The sequence below is a fragment of the Phyllopteryx taeniolatus genome, unplaced genomic scaffold (assembly GCF_024500385.1).
Source record: "Phyllopteryx taeniolatus isolate TA_2022b unplaced genomic scaffold, UOR_Ptae_1.2 contig_80, whole genome shotgun sequence".
In the NCBI taxonomy this organism is placed as follows: domain Eukaryota; kingdom Metazoa; phylum Chordata; class Actinopteri; order Syngnathiformes; family Syngnathidae; genus Phyllopteryx; species Phyllopteryx taeniolatus.
In genome coordinates, this window is record NW_026903778.1 from 11024 (window position 1) to 17439 (window position 6416).

The 6416-nt window shown below is 44.0% G+C and overlaps 1 non-coding gene across 1 annotated transcript; it reads left to right on the forward strand.

Moving 5' to 3' along the window:
- The first annotated feature begins 5705 nt into the window (after positions 1 to 5705).
- trnal-caa (transfer RNA leucine (anticodon CAA)) lies at positions 5706 to 5812 on the forward strand. The gene is made up of 2 exons: positions 5706 to 5743; positions 5767 to 5812. It is a non-coding gene; the product is annotated as a tRNA-Leu (tRNA).
- Positions 5813 to 6416: the final 604 nt, after the last annotated feature.

Here is a 6416-nt window from a genome sequence, read left to right on the forward strand (position 1 = left end):
TCGACGGGAACGCCAATCTGTGTCCTCTCTTGCGGAGTTTCACCTGAATGCCTGCTCGCTTCCCTCTGTGGCGACGCTTCCGTCTCCATGCGCCGAAAACCGCGGACGCCGCTCCGGTGAGTAACTCGGGGAAAAAACTGAGCGGATATTCGAAAGTTGGTGACAGAAAGTCCGGAGTAGACTCCTTGATGGTTAGCAGGTCTCCCCATGTGTAAGTGAGTCGTGTAAGGTCTCCAAAGACGGACGAAAAACACAAAAAACACAAAAACAAAGACAATACTAGAGAGCGCGTTACCGAGGCGACCACACTGGTAGGCGCCATCATAGAACAAGAGAATAATTTGAGCTGGGACGGCTTCAGCATGCCCACAACCCTTGTGAGGATAAGCTGTACAGAAAATGGAAGGATGGATGGATGGATATCAAACTCATCTGTCTTTCATATGAACCTTAAATATAAATATAAACTAGAACACACAACATGAGAACAGATTTACCAAACTGTGTGTTTGTCTTTTTGTGTCTTGCAGACATCACTGAAGATCTTCGTACTGTTGGATTGTTCTATTTGTACTCATGAAGCTATGTTCCTTTCTTTAACAATTAAGTTCAATTTCCAAAACATCCAAGGCCAGAGAGAGGGGTGCCCACATTTTAGGATGACTCCCTTTTTTTTCTTTATAGCACCCAAGGTAGATTACTTAAGAATCATGGTTTTAGGGTGACTCCCCTTTTCTGATAACACCCAAGGCCAGAGGTACCTTCTGCTAAACATATATCTAAACCTTCTGCTGTACAGTCATAACGAAACCTTCTGACATGTATAAAAGGAGTTAGCGCAAATAAACAAGGTGTGTCATTCACAGAACCTGCACTCTGGTGGGCAGTTGATTGAATGCACCCTGAGACTCAGCACGGTGTCTTGTTTTTTCCTCTCTCTTTGGACAAAGAAAACGAACACGCAAGGATGATTGAAAGTTCCATGATCTATTGAACATTGACATTATATTACGTCCTTAAAAGATGGTGACCCTGCGTCGTGATTTGTCCGATAGGAGAGGTTAATTTTGGTCATCAACTACTTGGCCTGGACTCACAAACAGAGCGCTCACAAACTAAGGTAAGCAGAGACCTTTTTAACAAAATTCTGAACATTGACAGTTACCAAATTATTTGTGAGTCCGAGACAAGTAATTTTTTCTAAATCATAAGTTTTGTGTGACTCGCGAGATAGAGAAATCCTACAACAAAGGTTGTGGAAGGTTAGCCTCCAATCACGACAGATTGGAGAACGTTATCCTCCAGTGACGACTGGGGAAGGTTACCCTCTGACAACGGTCAGGGAAGATTTACCACTATTAAAAGGTAAATATTAGAAGTGAAGGATCCCTCTGGTTAGAGACCAGGGAAGGTCTTGCAAGACAAGACTAATACAGTGTTATTTATGTGTAGAAAATTCTTTCAGGCATTTTTAGTACACGCCGAAGGAACTGTTAGGAGAATTCCGAAGTGAATTAAAAAGATGTATTAAGTGTTGGGAAACCCCCAGGAGAAATGCGCCACTTGTGGTAGAAGCTTCCTTTCTCACACTTGAAATATCTGTCACTGAGACATTCACTTTTCTACGAATTCTCCCCATATTTATATGATGGAAGGAAATTTTGCGGCACGGTGGACGACTGGTTAGAGCGTCTGCCTCACAGTTCTGAGGACCAGGGTTCAATCCCTGGCCCCGCCTGTGTGGAGTTTGCATGTTCTCCCCGTGCCTGCGTGGGTTTTCTCCGGGCACTCCGGTTTCCTCCCACATCCCAAAAATATGCTTGGTAGGTTAATTGACTACTCTAAATTGCCCCTAGTTGTGAATGTGAGTGCGAATGGGTGTTTGTTTGTACGTGCCCTGTTGAGGGTGTACCCCGCCTCCTGCCCGATGATAGCTGGGATAGGCTCCAGAGCGCCCGCAACCCTAGTGTGGAGAAGCGGCTCAGAAAATGGATGATGGATGCAAGGACATTTAGACAAACATTGTCAATTGGTAGAAAAACCCGAATTGGTATTGGGAGATTCAGGTAATTCACAAAGTTACTGTTAAACTATACGGGACTAAGGTATGTAGGGGAGGAGAAACAGAAAAAGGCAAGAGAGAAAACAAGTTAGTGATTAGATAAAAAAAAAAGAGGAAGAAGGACAAATCAGAAAGACTGAGCCTTTGCTTCCTGAGTTACACCGTCTGAAAGACAGAAAAAAAAAAACGTCCGTCTTTAAGAAATCCGCAGTGAACTCTAAAATCGCTGAAAAAGAACAAGCTCTGTGTACAGTGATGAATGTACTTGCATTGGTGGGGATGATTGAACCAAAAGATGATGCCATGATTATGGAATGACAAAAGGAAAAAAGAGAAAGAAAGGAGGATGAAATTGAAAAAATAAAAAAAATAATAAATAAATAAAAACCAGGCACTATCTGTCATGGCACCTCAGCTACTTTCGCTGGACCTGACGTGGGCCACTTTGCTACTACAGCAGCAGACTAGAGGGGGGTCGGAGGTGGTTTCAGGGGTCACTCCCGCGGCGCAAACTCCATAAGATGCTTCACATGTGGAAAAACTGGACATGTTGCACATGTCTGTCGAGGCCCTGCTGAAGCACAGAGTAACTACAGTTGTTACGCCTATGGACAAGAGGGACACACTGCCAACTGTTGTCCCAACCTGCTGCCCAGAGGATGTGGTGAAACAACAGGACGAGGCAGGGGAAATGTGCCAAAGAGACATTTTACAGAAATGTAATGCTGCCATTGTCTGTCCAGTACACAAACTTGTCATTGTGTTTCCAGATGGAACCATGCTGCCGGTCAAAGGAGACCTGCGTACACATGTGCTGGCATGTGTCCGACAAAAAACTGTGACTCCTGTTGTTGACATCTATTGGGGACTGCTCGACACGTGTCAAATAAATAACAGCGTGCTGCAGGCATTTGCGGAGTGGAAGCCGTGGGTTGTGTCCTTGGGACCATTCCTGCCACCCCCTGACCCTCCACATTGTAAAAATGTGTTCCATTTCCAAAACATCCAAGGCCAGAGAGAGGGGTGCCCACATCTTAGGATGACTCCCTTTTTTTTCTTTATAGCACCCAAGGTAGATTACTGAAGAATGATGGTTTTAGGGTGACTCCCCTTTTCTGATAACACCCAAGGCCAGAGGTACCTTCTGCTAAACATATATCAAAACCTTCTGCTGAACAGTCATAACGAAACCTTCTGATGTGTATAAGAGGAGTTAGCGCAAATAAACGAGGTGTGTCATTCACTGAACCTGCACTCTGGTGGGCAATTGATTGAATGCACCCTGAGACTCAGCACGTTGGTGTCTTGTTTTTTCCTCTCTCTTTGGACAAAGAAAACGAACATGCAAGGACGATTGAAGGTTCCATGATCTATTGAATATTGACATTATATTACGTCCTTAACAGTACTGAGTGACAGGAGCCGGAGTCCCCCTCACATTAAAGGAATTGGAGGACTAAGTGGTCCACCACATCAAAGAGGAAGAGAAATTGGAGCCCACTCCCATTAAAAAAGAGGATGCGGAAGAGCACCTCCATAGCAAACATGAAGTAGAGGAGGTCATCACCAAGTTTCTATCGACTGGTGTCCCTTTGAAGACTAAAGATGAAGGCCAAAGTGAGGAGAGCAGAGGGGCGGAGCCTCCAAGCAGCAGCTAAAGTCAACACATGACAACAGAAGGTGATGGAGAAACCTGTGGAGGATAACAAGCAGACGGACTCTTTGCTCCACAATCAGATAGTGACTACATGATGTCGCACTCTCCCCACACTGATGAAAGTGATGATGATGAACAGTCAGAAGGTTATATGACATTTCACACTGACAACAAACAATGGAAATGTTCTCATTGTGGGAAAACATTTGCTTATAAGAGCATTTTGAAACAACACATGAGTACACACACTGGAGAAAAACCTTTTGCCTGTTCAGTTTGTGGTCTAAGATTTTCTAGGAAGGAAAGCTGAAAAAGACACACAAGAACCCAAACGAGTGATAAACCTTTTTCCTGCACAGTTTGTGGTAAAATATTCTCTGTGATGGGACAATTAAAAATACACACAAGAACACACACTGGTGAGAAACCTTTTTCCTGCTCAGTGTGTGGACAAAGATTCTCTTATAAGTATCAGGCTAAGACACACAAGTCTGCTGGTGAGAATAGAAGTGATCAAGATGCTTTTAATGAAAATGGAATTGTAATTGCGCTGGTAAAGTTGACACATCGACACAGACATCAAGGCCTACATTTGGAATAATTCTGCAGAGTTCGTCAAATATCAAAACAGACATTTATCCTTGTTTAAACATCAAATGAGAGTTCACGGGTTGCAGTTCCTTTCGACGCCAGCGGGTGTCGCCTTGTTCCAGCATGTGTACAGATGTATAGTATATGTGTGTGTATATATGTACATATAGATCACAAAGGCGTTTCTGTAGGTGGCATTTTGTGACAGACGTGGAGTTTGTCATAACGTCGGCTGACGCATGATGAGGGTCTCCCGGCCGAACGCGTTACATCGGTTAATATCCCAAAACTGCAGCTGATCTGATTTGATCTTGTAGAATATTTCAATAGTACTACAATCAGAGTTCCTTTGCAAGGGCCAAATGTTTGGAGATCTGTATTCAAGCCAACCATCTTTTCTTTGAAGTTCTACATCAAAGGACCGCCTTCAACCATTTGTACGTTTATTAGGGTTTTCATTCTCCGCCCAGACAGTAACATGTCTTGGGTTCACAACAGGCGTCCCAGTCTGCAAAGAGGATTGTTTTGCATCTTATTAGATAAGGGAACCGGGTGTGAGCGTAGCGAGATGGTGAGGCGCCAGCAGGCGGTTGTGATTCCAAATATGGTCATGAGGAACGGCCATTTGCCGGGTGCACCCAGGGAGGAGCTAATTCCATGCCCAGAGAATTAAACCTTGATAAACTGAGATTCAGGGGTTTTCGGGGGCTTTTTCGTTGTTCTGTCAATGTAAGCAGCTGTTATGACACTAAGGCTTGTTCAATAAATCGAATTAGCCCAAACGCCAAGTGTCTTCATTCATCCCATGCCCAACGGAAAGCCGCAGGTGACCTCCGACTCGGACCCACAGGCGAAAAAACCCACCTCAATCTCATCCATAAAATTTAAAAAAATGGACTGATTGTTGTCATATTTTCAGAGTAAAGATGTCCGCATGCAGTTTTTGGATATTAAGCCGCTTTTATTGGGTTCATGCATGTAGCTTGCAAGGATGCGGCACTCTCCCGCTCTGTTTGTATCACTTTAATGATGACATCTTAATAAATCAGCAATTTTTCAGCACATTAAATTAGTGATGGAAGAATTTTGGAGTACTAACTGTTCTTCAAGTGATGCAATGATACAGTATATGACAGCAATATAAGATATATCCATCCATCCATTTTCTGAGCCGCTTCTCCTCACTCGGGTCGTGGGCGTGCTGGAGCCTATCCCAGCTAACATCGGGCAGGAGGCGGGGTACACCCTGAACTGGTTCCCAGCCAATCACAGGGCACATACAAACAAACAACCATTCGCACTCACATTCACACCTACGGGCAATTTAGTCTCGAATGCGGTTTTGGGATGTGGGAGGAAACCGGAGTGCCCGGAGAAAACCCACACGATCAGTGTGTCAGGATGGCCGAGCGGTCTAAGGCGCCAGACTCAAGGATCAGCACCTTCTAAATGGGATTTCTGGTCTCCGAATGGAGGCGTGGGTTCAAATCCCACTTCTGACATCATTTTAAATGCTTTCATTTTGACAATTTGAATGCAAATTTACAGAAATGACCTTTTTTTTTTTTTAAATACTTTACAGTACTGTATTCTTTCGACACAAAATGGCTGGTGTCGCAATTTTTTTTGTCACTAGTTTCATTGACAATGAGACAGTTAGACAAGAAAGATTTGAAACTTTCATACACGAAATTTCAAAAGCTGGCATATATTCATAATTATGTTGCAAAACATGCTGGTTTTCAGCATGTCATGATGGCTGAGCGGTCTAAGGTGCCAACCTCAATGTTCAGCACTATCTAAATGGGATTTCTCGTCTCCGAATAGAGGTGTGGGTTCAAATCCCACTCCTGACATGATTTTAAATGCTTTCATTTTGACAATTTGAATGCAAATGTACAGAAATCCATCCATCCATTTTCCGAGCCGCTTCTCCTCACTTGCGTCGCGGGCATGCTGGAGGCTATCCCAGCTATCTTCGGGCAGGAGGCGGGGTACACCCTGAACTGAACAGTCACATCTACGGGCAATTTAGAGTCTTCAATTAATGCATGTTTTTGGGATGTGGGAGGACACTTGAGTGCCCGGAGAAAACCCACACAGGCA